The sequence below is a fragment of the Buteo buteo genome, chromosome 20 (assembly GCF_964188355.1).
Source record: "Buteo buteo chromosome 20, bButBut1.hap1.1, whole genome shotgun sequence".
In the NCBI taxonomy this organism is placed as follows: domain Eukaryota; kingdom Metazoa; phylum Chordata; class Aves; order Accipitriformes; family Accipitridae; genus Buteo; species Buteo buteo.
This window is the reverse complement of record NC_134190.1, coordinates 8,854,742-8,881,025: the sequence shown is the minus strand read 5'-3', so window position 1 is coordinate 8,881,025 and position 26,284 is coordinate 8,854,742. Positions and strand designations below refer to the sequence as shown.

The window sequence follows — 26,284 nt, the reverse complement described above, 5'->3', positions numbered from 1 at the left end:
AGGCAAATGACTCAATGCTTTCTTTTAAACAGTTGTGTTGAGAGGATTTTTGCATGAGACACTGGACATTTTAACAATTAAAGAGTTCTTTTTAATCTTTTCCACTGTCAAGTCACTTGATATCTATTAATCATATTATAGTACCGGCTTGAATTTACAGCCACAGTCCATTTGTAAGAATTTTTTTTTTTTCTGAATTTTCCTTAAGTATGTCTGTACACTACCTAATGTGGCTTATTTTTTATGTAAGACATAATGTCTGTTTTATGCAGACTTCTGGCTACTGCTCTATCTAAACAGACAACAGTCTGCCCTTTGAAAATACTTTGTAGCGAACATAAAAAGAGCTAATCCATGTCTATATTGTTGTGTCCAGTGGTGACTTTTTGATTGCCATATTGGTGTCCTTTTATCATAGCTGGTTTTATTTCTTCCCTCTCATCCTGTTTATGAAGGTTTAGGATGGCTGTAGCGCTAAAAGAAGGTAGGCAATGGAGATTTTTAATGTGTTAAGAGCACAAGTGAAATGGAGATGTGAACTAGGTCTAATTGGATAGTAATTAGAAATAATTTTAATTTTTTGTTGTTTGTTTTGTGTGTGAGTAACTCAAAGGTACATTGAATGAAGTGATGTGAGTGCAGACTGATGTCTTAGAAATGAGGCTTTGTGGTCCCTCAGCCCTACCCTGTCACCTCAGCCGTGACCTTACACGTTTTTGCTGTGTTGTTCCTTTAGCAGATATTGAAGGTCTGGTGTCTGACTGACTGAAAGTTTTGTAACACAGCCTGAAGTGTAAATGGAGTTGGGTGTAGCGATCTGTCTACATAAAAACACAAGGCTCGCGTTCCTGATGCGATATAAGCCACGGCCTGAGATTTGATTCACCTTCCAACTTCTGTTTTAAAAAGGTGTATCTGCAAATGGGATAAAAAGCTTGTTATCCCATGCGCTGCAACTTGTTAGCGTTACTTTAAAGTGTGGGCTTTCGGATGTTAGGGTAAGTATCAGAGAGACGGAGGGCTTCTACGTGCTGAGGGCTGAAAGTAGTGAGATGACTAGATGCGCCGTGCAGTTGGGTATGAGCCTCGGCGTCTGTGCGTGCCCTCCTCCTGCCCTCTCCCTCAGCTGTGTGTTTTGGGCAGGGGTGTGCCGGGGGTTTTTGCCATGCCTCGATACCAGGGGTCTGCTTTTGGCTGAAAGTTAGACCTGGATGCCAGGGGGTATCGTTTTGGTCGAAAGTTAGCCTGAGTGGCAGCATCTGGATTTGAATGTGTTGGCTGAGGGGTTTTTTTGTGGTGAGATGCTGCGATGGAGGCAAAACCCCAAGTTTGATAATTCCTTCTTTATTTTCTGATCAGTTACTTAGCAGTGATCAACCCATTTTGGGACTAGCAGTAAACCTGACTTAAGGATTTATTGAGTCACTCTTTGCTCTATGTGAAGTAGAAATGTTGAAGAGTTTCTCGCTCGTATTGGAGTGTGGTTGTGACTGTTACCACATTTTTGTTTGTCAGGTACCCACGCGTGAAGGCCCTTGTAGTTTTGTGCATTTAACATTTCTGTGAGGCCAGCTACTTGCAAGTAAGTCAGGCTTTAGTGGAGGAGGATAATTACAAAAAGCAGGCTTAATCCTTCTTTACTGTGCTCAGAAATTTTGTGCTAGTGAATATTTTCTTGTTGGTGTGGTTCCTTTTCAGTGCCATGTGTAGTAGCTTAGTAGAGACTGATTTTTCAAATTAATGTGATAGTAAATGCATTTCTCCTCTTCTGTGGCCCCTGAACACATCCAGTGCCTGCTACTGTGCCATATTCATAGCTTTCCCCAGATAGTCTGATAGCAAGTAGATCCAGGATGGTTTGAAAATTCATTGTGTGCAAGAGAAAAAAAAAATCCTAGCAGATTATTACACTAGAAGAAGTTGTAAGTTCATTCTTAATGTACCACTAGCAGTTAAAAACCCATAGCCCTAATCATATGTAATGCATTTTTATTTACAGATTAGTAGGCTCTACTCTGACATATGACTAACAGGGAGGCCCCTCCCTTTAACAGTTGTATGTCATCTGCTTCAGAGAACTAATTACTTGGCAATTCCCATTTGATAATTCCCTCTTTATTTTCTGATGAGTTACTTAACAGTGATGAGCTTGTTGAGCAGAATACCGTGCTTAATCTGTGCTTCAGAAACTACAGTGCGGACCTGGGGATATCATTGTTTTCTAAATGCTGTTTAGCCTTGCCATAGGAACATTGAAACCACACTCCACACTAAGACATGTTAACAGTTCACAGTTAATGGTAAACTTAAAGTGAGTGATGGGCAGCATTTGCCAAAAAATAAAAGAGGGGTTTAGATTACTGTTGCACTACAAGCAGGATGTTAAATACATCATTTCTCAAAAAAACCAAAACAAAACCTAACATAATTTAGACATTAAGAAGCAGAAGCTCATATCAGAGATATCTTCTGTGTATCGTTTCTCCTCTCCACTGAAATAATCAATTTAAAGGAAATTTTATTCTTTAAAAAAAATCCACTGTTTATTGTAATATCTGTTTGATAGTTCAGCTGATGCTGTTGATTTTTGTGTTGTTTTAATATAAGATACTTAAATAAATTTTCACTGTGTTTTCTCTACTGTTACCTGTCTTTTTTTATTCTTCCGCAATCCCTTTTCACATTCTTTGACTCTAGTGGCCACAGCAACTCTTGTTTCTGGCTGGGGAAGGCATTACAAGTCTCACTGCTAATTACAACATCGCAGTGTTCCTAGAGGGTACCTGAGTTCAGTGGTGCTTAGCTACAGTGCCAGGCGAGGGGATTTATGGGGTGAAGTGACATCAGCCTGCTCCTGGCAGTCCTGGTAAGGTCAAAGTGAGTCTCCCTTGCAGATCAGGAGTCAGGTGGGTCCTGTTCAGATCCAGTGCCTCTGAAATTCAACTGTGTGAAACCATGCTATTGAATCTGATTAAAATTTTATTACTGGCTTCAGTAGAGGAAGGGTCATGGGTCAGCTACAGTCACTTTGACTAGCCGGTGGTGTTATCCCACAGGTACTGATACCTGAAGAGCTGCGTTTTAGCTGATCCAGTGCTATAAGCTGAGAATTGGGCTCTTGTTTCTTTTACTTGAGTAAGAAGTGTAGTATTTTGTGTATTAGCTCACATGACATTGCATCATCAGGCTTGCTGATTTATTAGATACTCACAATGATATCTCTTGGCCAGTACTGGAAGCTGTGTCGCAGGCTTGTTTTATCAATGAGAAAAATGCATTTGTACATAGTTACATGTGGTTTTTGTAAAATTAATCAGAGGAACAGTAATTTTATGAAACACAGAATTCAGAACAGATTAATTGTGTTCATGAAGTACACTAGCTATAAAATCTTTTGAAAGGAATATTAATCAAGTTGATCAAAGGTGGCTTGAAGTACAGAATTCAGATATGAACACGATTACTTTCTATCTGTCTGTATGCTTGCTGTAGCTTTGGTGATTATTTTTAAAATGTATTTAATACAAAAGTAAGTTCCATTTTGCTTGGATTTTTTTTTCCTACAGAACGTGTCATGTTTTAAAAACAAAGATGCAAGAGGGTACGATACATAAAATTTTACATTTTATAAAATCCACTAAGTAGGGAGCATAATAAAATAAGCAAGTAAAACCCAACAGAAGGTCATTGATCCATTTTTTTCTTTAAAAAAAAATTTATTTTTTTTCCTATTTACATTTTTTTAATGACTTGGGGTATCTCAGATAGTGCTGTGTAGGCATTGCTGAAAACAGAAGTCCTCCATAAGAATCAGAAAAGAAAAGTGTGACTATGAGCAGAAAGCCCCACCTGTGATCTGAAAGTTTTGCTTATACACCTGGGAGTTGTGCCTTGACAGATCCTTCTACAAACCATTACAGCTGTTGTGGAGGGACCTGTATCCTGAGCCCTGATGTCAGATTCATTTTAGAGAGGCAACCAAGGAGTTATTAGATGGTGATTTGGGCTGGTCTTCAATGCCTGCTCAGAGGGGAAAGGTTGCAGTGGTGGTCATCCACCTGTGAATTGTCCGAACCATCCTCTGCTCACCTTTCTCTTTGGGCTTAGCAGCATTTTGCTGAAGACTGAGACTCTACTCGGGCAGCATTGCCTATGATTTCAGAAGAGATTGTGCCTAAGGAGGTACAGATTTGGTCCAAGGTATTTGCTTCCCTCAGCAAGGGGAGGCAGTGTTGCTTGTCACTGAGATTGAACTTTCGAGTAAAATGTTTGGCCCCAGACACAGATACTGGTATTTCCATCAATATTTATGCAAGTAAAAGACTACAGTATGAATGTTGTGATCTTTCAGCTAATACAATTTTTTATTTGCATACTAATGTCTTGAGATTTAAGCATCTGGTTTAAAACAAACAAAACCCAACTCATTAACATACAGTGGAGGTTTCTTTGCTGCTAACTGTTGTTGTCTCCCTGACACCCAAATGAAATAGTACCTTCCCCCGTATTTCATTACAAATGAGAGAACTAATACATCCTAGATTTTGTATTTCTTTCCCCTGGACTCTCTCTTCCTTTTTCCCCACCAACTACCCTGGTCTATGTTAGCATGACTTCTCTGTGAGCAACGCTTGGTGATAGAATAGCCAAAGACAAACTGGTGGATCTGGGCAAAGGCTTTGCCCTTGCATTTCCTCATCTGCAGAACCGAGAAGCTGCTTCACCTTTTTGCTTAGGTCTTGTCTCCTCTTTGAATTGGGGATGAGTTTCAGCTTTCCTACTTACCAGTCTTGCTAAATTTTCTTGGATCTCTGCTGCGATCTGGCCTCATATTTTTGTTGTTAATGACACAGTCTTGGAAATCACTTGTGATTTCCTTTGTGAACTTGACAGTTGATTAATTAAATTGTGGGGAGATAAGTGACACGGCAGTGCCGTCTCTGTAGCGGATCTGTGTTCTGTTTTATGGGGAAAGAGGATGATGTTGGATGTTATGGACCAATAATCTATAGTTTAAAATTGCACTGTGTGTTTGTTTGGATAGTGCACAAGTATGTTACATAGTGTCTTAAAATACATGTGATACTACAGTACCAGAAGGACCAAAGAAGGAGTAAAAGTCTGTATTTTGTTCCATATTTGCACAAGCTGACAGAATAACTCGGTCCTGGTGCCTGGTGTTCAGCTGTGAGAATGATACAGACTGGCATGGGTATGTCCTACCATTTGTTGGTCACCACCAGTTTTATTTTGATTGCGGCTCAGCAGCAGATTCAGGGGGAATAAAGTGTGTAGTGACTGAGTGCATTAAAGTAATTCCTGAGTGCAAATATGACATTTGTTACATGACATTACTATCCAGATGTTGTTATCTGTTAGATTACAGCCAGAAAGCACCCTAAGGAAAACTGAGGTGCTTAGAAGGTTTATAGTAAGCATCTGAAATACATTAAACAGTAGCAGTCAAGTATGCCCCTGTTACCTAAGGAGTCGAACTTGTTGAATGTCACGTTGGCTGTACGGAATGGAAGAAATGCAAACTAAGACACACTTCTGCTGCAGTGTTTGGTGCTGTTTATACAGCTCAGCCAGTGTGTCTCTATGAAACCAGTAGTGCTGTGCAGCCTGTGCTGCAGCAACCAGGTTTTTATGCTCCTTATCTTGTTTAACGTGAACTGTGCGTGTTCTGCATCGCGCCGAGGCACTCAGCCAAAGGCTGCGGTGGAATAAGGGATCAGGTTCCCACCTCCGTTAGTTACTTGGACGGTTTAAATGGAACCACATGGGTGTAAATGTGGTGTGACGGAGCATGGGATCTGGCCTGCGATCTCCGGGGTGCGTTGGGGCCCTCTGGACTTGGAGCTGTTGCTGGCAGGTCAGCATTGCTGATCAGGCGCTGCTTGTTTGGTAGATACGGCAGTTGTGCATTCGCTTGGCTTTTCCTCCAAGTGAAGAGGGAATGAAAACTGTTCCTCAGTCAGGTGTCATCAGTCGTCTTTCCATCCCGTGCTTCAGGTGGATGTGTTGATGAATTAGACTAATCTTCCTTTATATAGCCCAAGCAGCGTTTTGCCCTTTCATCCTTCTGTCCCATTTTAACCTTTTCCAGACTTTATTCTTTTATTGCTGGCCAATTAATTTTTCTCCTTACCCCCTTCTCTACTGAGATTCTCCCATGCTCAGCAGTTCTCACTGCTGCGTATCTGACCTACTTGTACGGCTCCTTCACCAGCTTTGTTACCTGCACGATACTTTGATTGTGTGTTGGCCCTTTCTTTGGCTTGATTTTTTTGTGTGTGTTTCTGTGTGTCTAAAATCCATTTCTGCTCAGAGGGTTTCAATATCTCAGTAATTTTCTGCAGAACTGCAAATTTGAATGTTCTTTCATCTACCTGTCTTCCTTCCTTGTTAGTCATAGCTGGATTCTGAGGTTTGCAACCCCTATGATCTGCCTGGACAAGCCTTTCACTCCATACAGCCTTCCCCTGATCCTCATGGGAAAAACCCCGTTATTTCTTCTCTGAAGCTTCAGTGTGGGTGCCCGTTTCCCTGGCTGAACATTGGATTTTCAGTCCCGCATGCCCCTGCCAGTCTTCCCTGGCTTCCAGCTGCAGTGTCTCTTCAGCAGGCATCTTGCTTTTCAGGATTGTCAGCTGGTCTCTAACAAATCAGTTGCATATATTTGTTTGTATAATATTACATGCTGGCATTGTTAAAAAAAAAAAAAAAAAAAAAATTCAGTTGTTTTCTCTGTACCTGAGCATGAGCCAGGAGCCACCACCTTTGGGTCATTCGTTCATAAGATAATGGGGTCACTGTTTTATTATCATATCATGTGGTCTTCTAATCAAAGGATTCTTTTACTGTGTTAATAGCAGCACTTCAAATTGTTAACGTTAGTAAGCTTTAAAAATACAGTACAATTTTCATGTGTCATACTGGTGGGGCAAAAGCAACGGCCTGAGCAGTTTTCCTTGGGCTTCCAGTTGTTGTCATACCGTGACTCTGCTCCAGTGGCGAAGTTCTGTAGTAACAGGTTGCAAAACTTTCAAGATAAAATGTAAGCTAAACCAAAAAAGAATGTTTGAAAAACACTTCATTGAGAAAAAGAAAAGAAATTGAACATGGTATGCATTTTGAGTGAGGCTCTTCAGTGAGGGAAAAATTCCTGGACTGCTATGGAGAAGTACAGGAATGAAGTACCCACTGCATGAGTGAAGTTCACAGAAGGTATGAAGTGAAAAAATGTGAGGGTGGGGTTTTTTTTGTGTGTGTATCACTATATTTTTGCCAAGAACTGACAATTGGAATGATAATGTGGTTATAGTAGATTTAAAAAAAAAAAACTAATAAGTATTTTGGTTGATAATTTTGGAGATAAGTTTTCTCAAAAAACTAGGCTTTTGACTGAACGGAAAACTGTCAAAAATAATGCTTTTATCTGAAAATTGATGCCCCTTCTTGTTATAAGTAACACCAAAAAAGATACAAACTGAAGGATATTAGAGGAAAATACACGTTTTCCAAATGGATTTACTCAGTGTGTTTCACAATAGCTTGAGTATAGTTAGTTTCACTTTTCCTGCAAGTAAACAGTTTCCCAAGGTGAGAGAAGCATCTGAAAAAACCCCAACCACATGCTTATAAGGTTATAAAAATTGGTGCAGGGAGCTCGGAGTTATGAGTTACTACTAGAAAACCTCCAATAAAAACAAGACTAGACTCCATATTGATGGAGTCCTTTTAAAGGCAGTGCCCTTTTAATCAGCAAACAGGTCCTCTGTGCATCAAATAATTAAAAATAGAGCAAAGTTTCTGAACAAGGCGTCTGGCAGAAGCGTCTGTACTTCCATCTGTGCATGATTAGCAGAATGTTTCATGATATTTAAATAGCACAAGCTTTGCTCTCTTTTTTATTATTTGTTGTGCTGAAGACCTGTTTGCTTGTTAAGTGGTCTTTTTTGAATAGTTACTGGCAAGGAATCAGGAAAGTGTATGAAGACATCTTGTACACACTGCAAATGCCAAATTGTCCCTTTTTTTCCAAGAGACACTGCCCTTACTATTTTTTTTGTTAGGAGTTTTACCACATCCTTCACTTGGTTTTTAAAATTTCTTACGGACCAGCTCCTTTCAGAGGGAGTCTAGCACGTGTTGCGGTCACTGCCCATGGACTACGGTTTCACTGATAAGGCTATTATTTTTGTAAGAGCGGAGCTCGGAGGCACGTTACGGCGCGAGTACGCGCCGGGGTGCGTTTGCAGGGTACGCGTGGCGGTTCGGATCCGCAGCTTCTGCTGGCAGTGCTGGGAGCCACGCGTTTAATCTGCTGCGCACACTGCTCTGAAGCCTTGCCCTTTCGGTAGGGACGTAATCAGCCAGGCAACAGCTTTCCGAGCGGTTTTTGAGGCCTTAAGCTGGGACTCCTCCTCGCTGGCAGTCATTCAGCATCGGATTGTGCGTTCTTCGCCTCTGGCTAGCAACACGGCGCTTTGCAGTTGTAGCCACTGATTTTCCCTTCCTACTGGTGAAGTTTTTGTGTGCGTGTTTTAGAGAGACCTGTACAAATAGGTATGGAATGAAAAGAAGCCGCTGCCTGGATGCTAAGCGCATTGCTGTAGCTGGCTGAGGGCAGTTCTGTTGCATCCAAGGGCCAGGTTGTTTGGAGCCGGGAGGCTGGCAGGGAGCTGAGACACTCCGATGGGCTCAGAGTTCCTTTGCGGAGAGCCGGTATTCCAGTCTCTGGACAATTTGTGTTCTTGGATGGGCATGGAGAATAAGAGCTTTTGTGGTGCGTGTAAGTGGGGTTTACTCTGTAGCTGGGCTTTTTGTTGCTGTTTTTTTTGTTGTCCTGTGTTTGAGAAAGGCTGCGATGTGTGAATACTGACCTGGGTCTTCTCTTAACTTCAGTTCAGGACTCTAAAAGAAATTGTGGTTACTACTGAGAGCAAAGCTGTTCACCTGCCAACATAAATGTATAAGCTCTGAGTGTTCATACCTCAGATAAAACACTGAGAAGCTTCAGCCTTGGAGAAAGAACCTGCTATGAGCCTCCACGTAGGGTTCACCTCACTTAGCTAGTGCCGTGTTACTGGTGTCCATCACGCTGTTTCTGGCCCAGCTTCTGCAGAGCGGAGTGCTCTGGGCTCTCGGAGCAAGTTCTCCTCAGCAGGGTTATAGCTTAGGTGGGCAAGCAGTTGGAATTCAGGGGGGGCTGGTGGCAGGACCATTTTGCAAATGCCTGTCTGTGATGTGGTTCGGCCTCCAGGTGCCCAGGGAGGCCTGAAGATGAATGAGTAGATGTGCAGGAGTTTTGGAAGGGCAAGAGAAGGAACAATCATATTTTACTGTAAAAGCTTAGGGCAACGTGTATGCCTGTTCCTTCAGCTAGACCTCTCAGCTAGGGCATGAAGCAGTTCCACTCACATTTTACCCATATTGCTCCTAAAAGTTGTTAATATTGGTCCTCTTAACAACTCATTTCTGCAGAAGGATGGAGAATTACTTCCAGAGCTGATTCTTAATCAATGCAGTTTGGTGGACCTAATACTAGCATCCCTCCAGGAGCAGGAAGGAGATGGAGGACTCAGGCTCATTGTAGAAGGATGTATAAAGTTGGTACGTTGATTAAACTAAGCCAAGTTTTGTGTTTTGCTTCTAGTACTTGTTCTCAGAATATACCATAATGGGTTTTTTGGAACTGCTTCAGCTTATGTTGTGAATGTAAATTAATTAAGATTAGTATAAATTGCATATTGTCCAATGGAATTTGTTTTTCTGTGTTTTCTACCATGCTCAAGGTACTTCAAACACTTTAAAATAATGAGTTCAGCTATAATAGTGCTGTGGTTCTGTAGATAAACACAGCAGTCCTTGGGGTGCAACAGGAGATCAAATTTAAGGACGGTTTCACTGATTGGAGTGGGAATAATACTGGTTGTGATGTTAGTATTACCCCTGCTATTTTTTAAAAAGCATTTGTGACAGGCTCCTTATTTTGGCAGACTGGATTTTGCTGTTTATTACTTCATTTATAACTCTCAGTGCAGTGTAAACAGAATGATGGAAGAATTGCAGGGCACATTATTCATGAGCTGTTGTTTAAACCTCATTGTTGCACTTCTAGCCCTGATTATTTCACATCATGACATACTACATGAAAAAGCTGGTAGCCCTTGATTTCCTGAAACAAAACCAAAGCTTCCTTTTATGACCCTGTAAAAGCACATTGTAGCAAAGCAGGTAAGACGGTAGGATCCTCTTGATTTGTGTGAAAAATGAGGGTTCTGTTAGTTGTCTGCAGGTCTCCTGAGGAGAGGGAGTGCCTTGTATCACTCAAAACCAATTCCTTTCAGCTGGCTGGAGAGAAGTATGGATAGCATCCAACATACAGATGTCCCCAAGTACAAGGATTATAATGGAAATGTTGATGACCAGTCAGTATAGGGATACTAGGAAGTATTTATATAACTCAGAGCTGTTGACTACTGTAGACATGTTGTTTTAGGCCCCGTTCCCACTGGCATTCCTCTTGACTTTTGGAGGGTTAGGATCAGACCCCTTTGGCTCAAATTTGGAGTGAAGTTAATTAAGACTGAAAGAAGCATGCACGTTCTGAAATCAGCCTCCAGTTTTGGAGGGGAGAACAGTGGAAATAACTGACCTGTACAATGGTACCGAAGAACTTTATGGCATGATCAAGCCATATACTGAAAATAAAGCTTTCTTTGAGTTATTTGGGATATTTCATTTCATTTTGATCTGTAGCTTGTAGTGTTGTCTATTAATGGAAAGCTCAGTGTGGTTTTTGTGCATTCCTCATAAAGCTGTTCTTTGCCAAGCAGAAAAATGTATATATCTAATTAACATGCACCTTTCTGTATACAGCAATGGGCATTCATTATTTTCAGTTTGTACTATTTATGAAAGCTTCTCCAAAACTTTGGCAACTTGGTAGGAAGGAGTAGAAGTTCAGTGCATTCTCAGCTGTGCAGCTCTAATGTATGTTGCTTTTGAAGACACCTGCATGTTATAATAAAAATACCCCTTATAGCCAAAGATATGTAATCACAGTCTAGATAATTACAGAAGAAAGAAACTCAACTAAGTACTGAAACAGGAAAAAAAAGCAAAAATAAAAGTTTGGTTTTTTTTTAAGAGCAGTAGAAATGGTAGAGGAAAGAATTACTCTTCCATAAATATTGAAATAAAAAAGCTCGGTGGTTTATTATGTATTAAAGTTGCTATCAGTTAGGGAATATATGTGGAACAAAAGTCTGAAATACTAAATACTATAAATTCAATTGCTGTTCGGGGCACAGAAAAAGAATAAGTGTGTAGCTTTGCTAAAAACAACAAAAGCCAATTTGGGGAAATGTATGAGTACTGCTAGAAAAGCTGAACAATACATCTCTATGTAAAATTGCATGTGACTGGTGTAAGTGCTGTTCTGTCACAGCTAGGGCTGCTGAAATTGTAAGCAGATAGCAAAAATTTACTGTTTAATATTTCATGGATAATAATTGTTCTGAATGCTTTAAATAGCACAGGAAATGTAGTGTCACAGACTTGACATTTGAATATTAATACTGATACTGAAACAGTCTCAACACAAAGAATGCCAGGACTGCAGGAGGAAGGACAGCATTTTGATCAGATAAAGACAGAAAAGTTTTAAACCCCTTCAGATAGGTTGAAAAAATGCCTTATGAAAACTGGGGCAAAATTACCTTTCAGGTTTGGGCATTTTATCTCCAGTTTTGGGAATATCCCTATACAGGTAAATTTGGAAGCAAAGAGATGTTTTTCTGTCATTTCTGTCTTCCCCTTTCATCCCCCATTTGCTATTTGATGAAGACTGTCTCAAAAAGGTTAATAGTGAATGGAGTGAAATCCAGTAGGCAGCGGGTCACAAGTGGTGTTCCTCAGGGTTTGGTGTTGGGCTCCCTTCTAATATCTTTATTGATGGTTTGGATGAGGGGATCGAGTGCACCCTCAGCAAGTTTGCAGATGACGCCAAGTTGGGAGGGAGGGTTGATCTGCTGGAGGGTAGGAAGGCTCTACAGAGGGACCTGGACAGGCTGGATCGATGGGCCGAGGCCAGTCGTATGAGGTTCAACAAGGCCAAGTGCCGGGTCCTGCACTTGGGTCACAACAACCCCACGCAGCGCTACAGGCTTGGGGAAGAGGGGCTGGAAAAAGGCCCAGCGGAAAAGGACCTGGTCAACAGCCGGCCGAATATGAGCCAGCAGTGAGCCCAGGTGGCCAAGAAGGCCAACGGCATCCTGGCTGGCATCAGAAATGGTGTGGCCAGCAGGAGCAGGGAGGTGATTGTCCCCTGTACTGGGCACTGGTGAGGCTGCACCTCGAGTCCTGTGTTCAGTTTTGGGCCCCTCACTGCAGGAAAGACATGGAGGTGCTGGAGTGTGTCCAGAGAAGGGCAACCGAGCTGGTGAAGAGTTTAGAGCACAAGTCTTGTAAGGAGCGGCTGAGGGAACTGGGGTTGTTTAGTCTGGAGAAGAGGAGGCTGAGGGGAGACCTGATCGCTCCCTACAACTGCCTGAAAGGGGGTTGTAGTGAGGTGGGTGCTGGTCCCTTCTGTCAAGTAACTAGTGATAAGATGAGAGGAAGTGGCCTCAAGTTGCGGCAAGGGAGATTTAGGTTAGATATTAGGAAAAATTTCTTTACTGAGAGGGTTGTCATACATTGGAATAGGCTGCCCAGGGAAGTGGTTTGAGTCACCATCCCTGGAGGTATTCAGAAAGTGCGTAGGTGGGGTACTCCATAACATGGTTTAGTGGGCATGGATGATGGTTGGACTCAATGATCTTGAAGGTCTTTTCCAACCTAAATGATTCCATGATTCTATGAGTAGCACAGGGCTACAAACTGTTTTGGATTCACTTGTACAAATATAAGAGTGTATGTGGGTTCAAGAAAAGACGCATGGGGATGTATAGTCTTTACTGTCCATTCTCAAACTTGCTTGAGATGTATTGTAAGTTATCTTGTGTAATGTCAAGATTTGGCTATAGGTTACCTTATTAGAGAGACACCTTTCTTTTCTAAGCATAAAGTCGGGCTGACTCTCCCTTTCTTTTTAACAAGCAAGCTTGCTTTCCCCACATCTGTGTGCAGATGAGTGTCTGCACAGTCCCTTAGTGTAAGTTCATTATGGCTTGCCTGGTTCTTAGAAAAATCTGTGGTGAGATCAGGAGAATATAGCACTTCACACAGTAAGTTGCAGCCTACCTACACCATGGAGCCATGTTGGAGTAACAAACTTCCCCCAAAGAGGGTGCAAAATGAAGATGGAGACTGGTGAAAATCACTAATGATACTTTGCAAATAGAAGAGGCCAGCGAAAGCCAAGCCCACATGAGGAACAGGAATACTTCTGTTCTGTCGCTCTGTGTAGTGCAGTGTTGTTGTGGATGGTACCCCACTGTTGATAAATTTCTTGATAGCTTTTGGCAATTATGTTGCTATGTAGATGATTTGGTAAGTCACTTAGCTGGTGATAGTGCTGATAGGTACATTGCTTTTCAAAATTCCTTACCATGGAGTATGTAGAGCACATTTTTGGCTTTCTACTGCTGGCATAGGTTGCTGCGCCAGTTTGATTTTAGCTTTTTAGCTATGTGCAAGCTAGTTAAAGGAGTTTTCTTTTTTTGGGGACAGGAAGGAAAAGTTTGTCAGCCTCCTTTCTGAAAGTGTTTTGGTAGTTGTGACTTCTTTTTCCCTTCAAAAATATATCTTGCACTTTCAGACTCGTATTTTCAGATGTGATTAATGGTAACTTTTATCTTGAGAATGCAAATGCAATTTTAGCATACTTTTGCACTGTATAGTACTCCTTTCTGCACAAACTGCTTACCAGACAAATTAAAAAGATAGGTTTGTATTTAAAAACCAACCCACCAAAACCAAAATACAGTTTACCTTCTGAAATATTTATATACTCATAGCTGTAGGTGCTGCAACATATTTATGCTAAAGTGGCACCGTTCTGCTTTGCCAAGTGTAAGCAGCTCCCTTTAGCTGCGTGTTACCCACTGTAAGTAGGAGGAGAAATCGGGCAGGTCGCTAGAACCGTTGCAATGCCTTTGTGTCTCAGCGGTGGTAACCCACACAGAAAAATAACCCCTCTGAGGTACCTTTTGCAGGGGGATGTTGGGGAATCCCAGATCCCTGGCAGTTGTCAGCATTCCTGTCCAAAGAGTGAAAGAACAGCACTTCTGTTAAGAACTGCAAATCCCCTGCTGCTGCTGTGCACATACAGACTAGGCAGACTCCTGACCCCCAGGTGATGCCAATGGTGTTTCAGCCTGCCCGAGTTGTTGAATTCATTAGGGACAATCTCATTTTCACTAAGGAGACCTGGACAAGATAGTAACACATGGAGATGTTACTCTGCAGGGCTGTGCTGTTTGTAAGGTGATTCACGGCATGTACAGAGTGGATGGAAAATCTGTCCTGGAAGCATTCCAGTTTGTTACTATTTTGAAGTCATTTTGCCCGGGCACAAATGCTAATGATTGTATGGGGAGTCTCTAGAGCTAAAAAGAGTGGAAGGTGAATCTCCCACACCTTAGGTTAGGTTGTAACTAGTAAATGACATTTTATTTTGTGGCTAGCTGTTCGCCTGGCTATCCAGACCTCTCTTCTAAATAAAAAACAAGAAAATACTGAGGAGACTTTGGCCTGTTATGAGATGGGCTGCTGTTGCAGATTATTATATAGATCTATTTTACTGTCTGTTCCTAACACCAAGATTTAGAAAAGAATCTTGATTTTGAACTGCCCAGAAACACAACCCAAACTGGGAGTAATCATACTGAAACAAATTACTTTTTTTACATTCTATATGTCCTGTGTTTCCCAAAGTATCAGCTATGTCTACTGTCAGTGGTAGGATAATAGGTTAAATGAATTTTATTTTTTTTTTAAATGCTCTAATATAGCTGCTCTTAGGGACACAGAAGTAAATTGTTAAGATAACATTAATCTTCTGATTTAGTGCCTGAACCTGCTCCCTTGATGTTAGTGCAAATTAATGGAATTAGGATCAGACCTTTAAAGAATAAGAATAATAAAAAACCCCTAATACCCAACTGTAGTATCTTAGAGCTGACCAAGTTAAAAATATGAATGAAAAATTGTGACATATGCCTAATCCTCAGCTAACTTTCATGGTGAATGGAATAATCTTCCATGGAGCTGTGAGTGGCCAACATGTTATTGTACATCAGGGCCCTATTAATCCATAGATTATTGACGGAGCATATGGTAACTGCTCCAAAGCATGCCATATACAACATGCTTTTATCTTTGTATTATTGTTTAAAACTACATTCTAACGTGTCACTGGGGATATATGTAGTCCTGGAAAAACTGTTTGCACTGTGGTATTTGCTAGCAATATGGTATGTGGCCAGGATGTACACTAGATATTCAAATTATGTATGCTGCAGAATTTGCAGAATTTGTGAATTTGCATTTTAAAATACTTGTCATTTCTGGAAATACCCTGAGGTGTAACTGTCCACAACTTCCCTCTACTAAATAATTATTAAATATTTGCTTTCAAAGCTGAATCATTAGCCATCTGGGGAGTGAGTTTCCCAGCTAGTGATTTTAAAACATTGCAGTCAGGACTGTGACCCAGAAAGTTTTTTTTTTTTTTTTTTAACATTATTGCTGTCCTGTTCATTCATACCTGTGAAGTACCGAAGCCTGTTAGCTGAATAGCCCTGCCTCCCTGAGTGCAGTTTATTACCCTGCCTTTTAGAAAAATTGATGGCTAAGAAGAGGTGTGTGCAAGACCAGAGGGCCTCATGTAGTTAAATCTGGAGATGTTTCACCTGGCATTATTTGGACAAGGAGAAATAAGTTGCTCACGCCTGTGGTCAGAGCTACCTAATTACATGTGAACCCTTAGGAGCAGGGCATCAAACCCTGGGAGAGCAGACTGATATCTGTCCTTCCCAGGGGGACATTTCAGAGACTGGGGGGGTGGGTTATGGGAGTGCTGGGGTCTTTCACCTGAAACGGTGAAAGCTGGGGTCTCACCTGCCTGTGTGCTGTTGGGGGAAGGGGAGCTGCCTGGGGGTGGGTGACCAGATTTTCATTTTTCCCGTCTGCCCCTGCCTGCCCTTTGTTGTTGCATTTTGGTGAGCTGCTTTGTGTACGGCATTTGTAGGATTTTTTGAGTGATAAAGAGCGCTAAATAGAAACACATTTGTTACACCTGTATCTCACTCCTGTAGGTATCCTGCTAGCTTTAGTCCATCCTTAAATCCATCCCCCACCTTAAGCAAGTCCACCACATTTTGGGCATTTGGCTTTCCTGGGGGCTGCAGGGCAGGGGTGTCTCCTGCCCCCCTGCCCCGCTCCACCCTTGGCCGAGCTGCACTGCGGGGAGGTGCTGGTGGCGGGGCCTGTCCAGCCTTTCCCAAAGCCCCTGGGGTCAAGGAGGTCCCTGGGCTTGCCCCTGGCCGAACACCACCACCTGCGTCTCCCCGAGCGCCCGTGGGTGCGCGCTCGAGGCCGGCCGCTTCCCCCACCCTGCCCACCTCTCTGAACCCCGGCCCTGCCGCCTTTCCTCGGCGTTCTGGAGCAGCGGCTGCTCCTCGCAGGGTTTCTCCCACTGCTCCGAGCTGCTGCAGGGTCAGGTTTATCCCGAGAGCGTGCGCTTGCGGGTGCCCGATGCCGGTGGTGCAGCCGGGACGTGGGTCAGAAAGAGGGATGAGGCGTGTGGGGGCTGCCTGTGAACCTGCACGCCTTCCGCACGGTTTCAGGATACCTGGAAAATATTAAGGCCGTTAATTGCTAAGCCTGGCATTTGTTTAAATACACCCCCAATGTTGCGTGATGTCTGTAACCCAAATTTTTCTGCCCTCTAGGGACGTTGCCCCTTTGGGGTAGCTGGATACAACGTGGTATCATGGATGTGATGACAGCGTTGCATCACGCGTGCGTGACTGCAGGGAAAGTACACGCCGTTGCAGTCTTTGCTGGAGGTTGCATACTGCAGAGTGTTGTTGGTTACGTTGGTTAATTGGTTTGCAGTGTAACGGTGGTTTTTAGTTTGTACTCTGTGGTGGCAGTAGTGACCAGTGACTGTGGTCTGTGAACCAGTTGACTGAGAGCTTGCCTTTGAAGAGCAGTGACTCAGGAAAGCAAGCTGGCTGTCAGCTGGTGCCCAGTTGCTCTGTGGAGGCTTCACTTTTACTGGGAAAACCTTAGGGAGCTTGCAAATGGAAAAAGATTGAAAGCCTGCTCAGCTTTTCCTCAGGTGAAGTGAGATGATAAAGTTATCTTTTTGGTGTGCTGATTGTTTTGTAGATTATTAATTACATTTATTCATTTTCACATCATTTCTCCTGCTTCTTTCCTGTCCTTTTTGAGTCAGTTGATATCTCTGACTTTCTCTTTGAATATATGTGCATTTTTTTGATATCCAAAATTCTTTATTGATCTAATAAAGTAATTAAATGGAGTGACTTTGAAAATGCAGTAGGGTAGCTTAGTGAATTTATTTAAAAATTAATATTTAACATACAGCATCTTCTGTAAAGTTACCAAACATTCTTTGAGCAGTACTGTAGTTATGGCTGTTTTCAGAAACTTGAGAGTTTGCTGGAAAAAGCATCCTTTGGAGTAAAATATTTTCTGCTTGTTTCCATTATGAAGGAGAATAAACTGTCACTGTCTGTGTTTGTGGGAATCCATCCATTCGTCAGACCTTGTAAATGATAATAGTCCCCTGGCCATTTTTGAGATACTGAAGTGTGGAAGTGAAAAACCCCTCATTTCATTATTTAGATATATGCAAATAATAATTTTTTTCCTCTTTTGTGCTATCTCTGACAGCTTTATAAAAATTCCACTCCATGCCCGGTAGATGGGCCTGAAACAGGAGAAACCAGTCCTGAAAGTTCAGCCTGGTTCATATCTGAGCGTGCCGCCTCTCTTGCTTCGTTGCGAATTCACATCAGCCCACTGGCATGATAACGTGGAACGAGCTGCAGAGTCATCCGCAACTTTGCTTCATCTTGAGCAGTCAGGCTGGCAAGAGAGTGGAAAACGCTCTTCAGCAGGAGGTTTGATGCTTAGAAATGTTTGAGGTGGGGCACAGAGTTGTGCCACGTATGGGAATAAATTGTCGCTCGGATGGGGACGGCCTTGCTCCTGTCCTGTGCCCGTTGGTGCCACGGTGCAGGGCGGCAGAGGAGGAGCGGCAGGTCATGCCCACGGGGCAGGCAGGAAAGCTGCCTGCCCTTCCTAGCATGTGTTCCCCTGGTGCTTTGGTGGGACGTGCCCACGCGCCGTGGCAGGGAGGTGCCCACTGGGGGATCGCTCAGGCAGTGTTCTTTGTGCTAGGACTCATGGAGCCTTGCTGGAGTTCAAGTGAACTGTGCAATTAGTATCATTTTAGCTTCCAGTCGGCTGTAGTAGTACCAGGAGGCTGTTTCTGCTTTGCATAACTAACTAGAAAAGATATTTTTACTTTCCTACATGTACGCCTTATGTAGAAGAACATGTGGTGTGGCTTTTTGTCAGGAGACAGCATGAACTGTATTTTCCAGTGTCACGACCGGCAAGTGTGAAGCCTGCATCAAAATGCTTTTCCCAAGCGACCTTTAGGCTGACTAGGGAGAAGTACTGCTGGGTGTGCAGGATGCTCATACCTGAGCTTGGGGCAAATGCCTACTCTGGTCCCCACTGGCATCAAGGGAGTTCTTCCATTGAGTTCGTTAGTAGTCAAACTGGGGAAGTGATCTGAGAAATCTTCCAGCCTGAAGGATGTGAGATAGGAACAAATGGGAGGAACCCCAAGTGAAATGAGGGAAGCAGTAGGCTAGGAGAAGGAGGGTCCAATAAAATTGAATAATAAAACACACCCATAAAACTGCAGGACCTTAAGTTTGAAAAAGCAGCTGTTGCTTACATGCTAGGTACAACTTTGATTTCTAATTTGTCTCATTCCTTCAGGCTTCCTCCTGCCAGAGAGGTGGTCTGTGTGCCTGCTGCCTGCAGCTGGAGAGTCCCTGGTCTGGTCACGCTAGCAGTGGCAGAGGGCCATAGGCAAGGGAGATAACAGAGTCTTCCCTGCAGCAGTCATTGCTCTTGGGTGGGTGTGCTTGGCTGGTTTTCCAGATCATAGACTTCAGGCAGTGGGGCATTAGAGATATTACACGCTATTAAATGGAGTGTTGGAGCATTTGGCTGCACTAACTGCTGCTTTTAATAGAGTTCAGATTTGAGATTTTTGGGACTGAGAGGGTTTGGACATAAACTTTGTTAATTTGGTTTTGAAAAAGGAAGTTCTTTCATGCTTTGAAGGAAAAAAAAAATATGAAGACAGAACTGCAAGTCTCTTCCTTAAATCAAAGTTATCTGCCTGAAATGGGAACAACTCAGCAGAACAGTTTAAGTAAACATGGCCATAACTGCTTATCTGAGACACTGGCATCCTCTCTTCTTACTGTGTTACTCTTTTGTGGTATCCTGGTGTCTCTTAGTCACTGATGTGTTTGTTCTCACAGCGCCTCCTTCACAGGCATATACTTTTATGTCCATTTGATAGTTGCCACCAAGATTTGAGGCTTCATCTGAAGAGCTCGCTCCAGGACTGTAGGTTTTCTACATCTCTGTAGATGAGATTTCTGAATTGTTGTCTGACTGAAAGGTCTTTCCCCCTCCAGCCCCCACTTTCTCTCCATCTCTGTCGTGCCTTCATTTATTGTGGGAGGAAGAAACAGAGGCAACTGTTCCTGAGACATCTCGAGTTAGTGTTCAGCGCAGAACAGGATAAAATCTAGGCCAGAGATGGCAAATGACTGATGATGTCCAGTTGTAGCCTACTTGGGGTATCAGTGAGTGTAGTATAAACACTGGGGGAATTGCTGAAAATCATGCATGTATGTGAGAGGGCAAGGAGTTAGGTACTGTCCTCTAAAGCTAGTTCCTGAGTGTGAGATCATGTTTCTTCTACTAGGTAGAAAAAATGTGCTGTATTGTGAGAGTGGTTTATTGATACCTAACAGTACAGCTTGGGTGGTTTTGCCTCTGTGTGTTAAAATACTATAGGCTCCCACTGGGTCTCTTATCCAGGAAGCACTGCCACTTACAAAAAGTAACTTTTGTGTACTTAAGTGCTTCCACTGTACTGCTGCTTGAAACTGCATTATTAAAAATAATTTTTATTTATGTTAACATTTTGCTTTTACGACCAGCTTTTAAAGGACCAATTTATTTTAATTAGTACCTGAACAACAACAAAAATGTTTTAGTTACAGAATATAGGATGATAATTTATTTGATAGGTCTAGTAAAGTAAAAAATTCTGTGATATTTGGTACAGTACTTCTGTATGTTCTGTAGCATATTCTTTAAAGTAATGGAAAAATAAGAAATGAGAAGTGAGTTGCTTTTGTTTTTTCATGGGAATTAACATGTCTATACATTTATGAGGCTCTAGTATATGTTTTTCCTCTTTTTGGCTATGTTACAAGGAATAAAATCAATTAAAGAAAGAAAAAGAGAAAAAGAAGACTGTGCCTCTCTCTCTGCCAGTTCTGTCATGCTTCAGACAGTAGTGCATCAGGACATGGGAAGTGATCTCAGCCATATTTTTAGTCATATTTTAAAAAATGATACTTCTTGGTGAAATAGTCTCCAAAATTATAAAGCTAGTACACATGCAAATATAAGTATATTGCACTGCCAGTGTCAATCGAGTACATAAAGAGCTTCACAACTGTTTGGATCTGCTCTTCTTTCATAATGGGCTGCAACTTGTTTACTAATGCTTGAAAGCATGTACACATCAAATAAATCTCTGGTATTTGGGCCATAGTGTACCAGCATTATGCAAAGGGAAGATTAACCACACTCTATATTAAGCTGCGATCCACTTTACTCTTGATTCCTAGCTATACTAAATCAACCAAACCATCAAAGAACAAAATTAGTGGAAGGGTTGCTCAGACAATAGATTTATTTCCATGTTTATTTGTGTTATTGTTAAGAAAAGGGCAATCAGAAGAGCAAATCTCCTTGGGGCTCAGGGCATTATAAATCAATCGTAAGACATGAAGTGAGCTTTTGGGTGTGGAAAACTAGCAACAGATGCAAATGCTACATAGCTGCATGGTGTGGTGCGTACGGTGTTGCTGCAACAGCTGAGACAATTACACTTGCTTTGACTGCTGGTGCTGTTAATGGATAGTCTTTAGCAAGCATTATATTAGCAAACCCGACACAGAATGAATTTGCAACAGTGACTCAAAAGACTTTCCTAACATGAAGCACCTTTATTGCATATCATTTTAGCTCTTTCCTGTTTTTACTCTGCTCTCTTTCAGTGAAAAGGTCAAGAAAAGCCGTAGCTCAGTGGCTGAATTTTTCAGAAGTGCTTTACAGCAGGGAAAGTGGGAAACCTCTTAAAGTGCTGTCTTATTCAGTAAGTTAAGCCTTTTGCTCTTCAGTTAATTTATTTTCCCTATTTTTTTGTTGAATCTTATGTATCAGATTAATTTAAAGTGAGTTTTAAGGTATCTCCAGGCAGGTGTGGAACTCCTCATCCCCACCTCAGCTTTCCCCCTCCTCCAGAGGTAGCCTTTGCCATATGAAACCCTGTCAGCCCACCTTGCTAAACGTGGTAGCGTTGAGTCAACTGTGTCGTTTTATAACATGACTGTCCATCTGCACTGAATGTGGTTAGTTGCCATTACAATTACAATATATAGTGTGTGCCTCTTTCTTCTTCACTTTCCCTGCACATGTGTGTGCATGCACCCACGCGCTTCAATAATGCTCTCCGTTTGTCATTGCACTCTGAAAGCCACCAGCTGCATTAACAAGAGATTTTCAAAGCCCAAAACAGGAGCTTTTGAGCTTTCCCTAAAGCAGTAACATAGGTACATTTGATGCTACTATTACTATCAGGAATTAAAAAAAGAGAGAACTGTATCCTTTACTTTACAGTAACAGATAGAAATGGAGGCACACGGGAAGATTTTCTTGATGTAGCTAGAGCTTCAGTTAGTGCTGGTGCCTTAGCGTTGATTCAGATTGGTCAGAGCCTTAAAAAGTTAAGTGCTGAATATTCAAATTTAATTTATAGCATTAAATTAGGACAGCTTATAAGTTTAACTAGCCTTAAGGGTGCTACATATTTCCAGCTGAGGCCAAAAGGACTTTCAGCTGGTCAGCATTTCTTGTGATTGGGCCTGATACTACTTACTGTAATTTTCTTGCACACCTAATATTGCTGCATTTTTTGCAGGTATGAGTTTCTTTGCTCACATCTTTTCATGCCTCATTTGCTAACTCTTCTGTTCTGCAAAATTGGCATGATGACAGCAGGCAACTCCCTTATCCTTTTGTGTTAGGACTAATCCTTGGGGTTCTTTCTGATGTGTCTCCAGAAATATGTATTCAGTTTAGCCTGAATGCTGATTTGATTTGTAATACTAAAATATGGTCAGTGCAGATCTCTTTCTGAGTATTTTCTGTCTCTTAAAAAGAAATCTTTCTAGAGGCGTGCATGAACAGTTCCAGAATTTTAAGTTCTCTGTCACATAAAAAAAAGTTTTTAAAATACAGATGTACTTTGGCACATGCCTAAGTACTTCACTGAATCTCTACGTTTGGCTTCGTTTAGCATACTTGGAGCTTTACAAATAACAATTAGATGACTGGTCATTTAACAGGTTGTGGTATTTTAGTGCTCTGAATTGTGTTTTTCTGCTTTGGCATGATAGATTTTTATTTTGATTTCAGATTATATGGCTTGTTTTTACTTCAGTCTTTTTTTACTTAATGTATGATTTACTTAAAATTTTGTTGCAGTGATTGATAGTTGGCTTTATTTGATACCTGTTTATAGGCATTTATTCATTACTTTTTCAGTGTACTGATATTTGTCAAAAGAGAATGATATTATTTCATTTGTCAATGAAAATGAGGCTATAAATTACTGTAATTTTGAGATACATTTCTGGTATGAGCAAATAGTATTCCCTTGGTGAGTTTTCCCGCTATGGAAAACTGGGTTATGCATAATATATTTTAGAAAAGACCTGTATTCCTATAAAGAGGAATGGCATTGTGCAACTCCTGGAAACTATAAGAAGAATATAAATGTATGTATATTCACATTCAAAGTGTGCCTCAGCATCTGCAGTGTTGTTCCTTCTGGTTCACGTAGGGGACTGGAAATGGTTAGTTGTGGGTTCTGTTTCTGATTTATTTTTTTTTTTTCTTTTTACCCCAGTTCTGTAGGACATGAGGTGAATGGTTCAATTCTGTGCACCTTGGTGCAGTCACCTGCCAGGTTCTTCTCAGAGCTACCCTGTGCCTTCCGCTGGTGTGGCTGCGTTAGGTCCTGAGGTGATGATACCCACAGTCAGCACAGATGAAAATGAAAGTCACACAGTTGTGTGACTTTGTATTTTACTGACAAGTACAAAAGGATTTAGCAAAATTACGACTCAAGAGTAAGCTGTGGGAGGAGGGAGGATATGATATATTCTTCCCTGCTAAAATCATAGCGTTAACATTCTTGGCAGCATCACTAAGCTCCGCAATAACTTCTGGTTTACATTTTAAAAATGCACCAAATAGCATATACTGTTTAATTCCGGGTCACATTACGCAACAGAATGCGATTGCCTCAGTGAAGCACATCTGCATTGCGAGAGTAAACTCTCCTGGGAAGCAGGCGCATCTTCTGCAGAAGTCGGAGTGAGGCGTGGGCAGGGCATTGCTATTTTGGCAAGCAGAGGGAGCCAGTGCTGGAAAGCTGCCTCACCTTTCACTTTCCATGGAACTTACCCTTTCTCCCTGTTTCAGGCACCAGCCACTGCCACTTGCTTCTCCTAGTGCTGGTGTGGGGCTGGGGCTGCTTTCAGTGGTTGATTAAAGCATTAATCTGGTTTTTGGGAGCCATGGTCTTTGCTGTCCGTCTGGCTTGTTTGTGATCCCTGAGCAGGATAGGCTATTAGGGAGCAGTAAGGAATGCGATTCAAAAAACATCTGGAACAGCTAAGAAAATGTTTTGTTTTTATTAAAAAAAAACCCCAAACCCACACCTCTGTGATAGTATCTTCTTTAACTCCTAAGTCAGCAGCTGTTGATGGCAGGTACAAAATACCTGTCATTTTTATACTGCGTTTCAGTTTGCTTCTTCCAAGCTTCTCTCTTGCTGGAAGCAAAGTCAGGGTCCTGCTATCTCAGTAAGCTGAAGTTCTTCCTGTCATCCTAAAGCTTGGTTATCAACTCCTATTTCTCTTATCAGCATGCATTACGTTTTTATGGCAGTGTTTAGCAAAGACTTTCCAACAGCACCTATGACGATGTAGTTGAACCTCTCTGTCTGATAGAAATTAGTCCCTCTTTAATGGGGGGCTCTGGATGCTTTCTAACACAGCTTTCTTTGAAGCAGGCTGTGTGTTTGGTCGGCTGGTCTGTAATGTGGGTGCACAGAATTTCACAGGCACTATTCGAAGTAGTTATTCATGGTTTGCTGTTAAACTGCAAGACTGGAGTGAGTGAGATTCCCCAGGGGTCTGTCCTGGCTTTGGTAATACTCATTGTTTTCATTATTGAAATGACTGATGGAGCAGAGAGACCAGTTAATAAATTTACATAGGATAAGAAGCATGGAGGGGGGCTGCAGGCTCCTTGGAGGGCAGGACTAAAGTTCAGAGCTGCCCAGGCTAGCTGGAGAAATGGTTTTGGGGAAAAAAAAACCAGGATACAAACTTAGAAGCACTGTACAGGGATAGAGAAATCCAGTTGCATGACACAGGATGGGGAATGGCTGACTCAATAGTGGTCCTACAGAATAAGGTCTGTGAGCTAGAGTTGGGCTGTGCTGGAGGCAGTTTGGCCTCTTTAGTTGAATAGGGTGTTAAAAATCACAGCTGGTTCCCAGACCACCAGAGAAAACCAGCCTGCAGCATGTCCTGCTCTCCTGTCCCCTGGGAGCTGGCTGCCAGTGCTCTGCTGAGCGGGCAGCTTTTCCTTCCCTCCCCTGCCTGCTTCGGCTCCGACCCTGGAGCTGGTGACCCTGCAGCTCCATCGTGAGCGCCGGTGGAGAAGAGCCCCGTCTCAAGTCCTCCCGGGCCTGATCCGTGTGCGTAGGACAGCGCATCTGAGAGAGAAGGGGATCGTGGACCTGAGGCTGTGGGAATCATACAGTCATACAAGGAATAAAGTTCCCCCATCCCTGCCCCTCGAAAAAGCGCTGTTTTGGGGTGTGTAAAGAAAAGGCACGAAATAACCTGTCTTACTCCACTCAGTGTTGGAAATGGCTCAACATCTAGTTTGGGGCACAACATAGTCAAGAGCCAGCTGGATGGCATCCAGGGAGAAGGCAGTGAAAATGATCAAAGATTTGGAAAACATGACCTGGGAAAGAAGATGAAAGAATTGGGATTGTTTAGTCTACAGGGGAGAAGGCCAGTAACAGACATGATAGCAGTGTTCAAATATGTGGAAGGTTCCTACAGGGAGGAAGGGAATAAACTGTACAACTGCTGGGGTTAGGACGAGAAGAAATGGGCTTAATTTGAAGGTGGCAAGACTTGGGTAAACGTTTAAGAAAGCTTTCAAGTGATAAGCTGTCATTTGCCTTTGAGAAAGTCGTGGAAGCATCATCACTGGAGGTTTTTATAAAACAGACAAGCCTCCTCCGGGAATATTTTGGGCATTGCTTTGGGGAAGGAGGTGGAATACGTGCTTCTGAAGGTCGTTTCCCAGGAAATAATGAAGGAATTTTTTTTTTTTTTTTTTTTGTGATCCTGTGAACTTAGGTCATCTCTAATAACCCAACGAATAACTCAGAAGTTAGTGGAATTCATTATTGCAACGTTTCAGTGGTAAATAGACAGCTGATTTATGCACAAAAAGCGATGATGATATTATCCTTCTGCTCTCTGTTCTAGTTTAAAAAAAAAAATCTGTGAGTAAGCTAATTTTACTGGAATGTTTCAAAAGGCTGTTCCTGTAAATATATTACTCTATACAGAAATAGAGGAAGTGATGTCGGTTGGCTCAGCTTGTTGAAATCTTGTGCAAACACAATCAGTACCCGCTAATACATAGCGTGGCCGTAGTAAAGCCAGCAGTACTCCATGAGGCACGGGAGTTTTACACTAGAGCACGATGTTGTATTTTCAACCTAGATGTTCGTGCACTTGTTACTTCTTTTATGTGGAGTCGGGGAGCAGGCTGAGAAGAACTAGGCTTTAATTACCTCATTGCTATCTAT

At 42.2% G+C, this 26,284-nt stretch overlaps 1 protein-coding gene across 6 annotated transcripts in view; it reads left to right on the top strand.

Moving 5' to 3' along the window:
• Positions 1 to 26,284, top strand: part of ATXN1 (ataxin 1) — a 370,404-nt gene that overhangs the window by 157,657 nt on the left and 186,463 nt on the right. For 4 of the 6 annotated variants that reach the window (XM_075052095.1, XM_075052096.1, XM_075052097.1 and 1 more), the window contains one exon: positions 21,372 to 21,469. The exons of 1 other annotated variant lie outside the window; for it this stretch is intronic. The gene's annotated coding sequence lies outside the window, so the exon portion shown is untranslated. Of the gene's footprint in view, positions 1 to 9,599; positions 9,619 to 21,371; positions 21,470 to 26,284 lie in introns of those variants that run through there. One more of the 6 variants, XM_075052099.1, reaches the window with a different exon arrangement.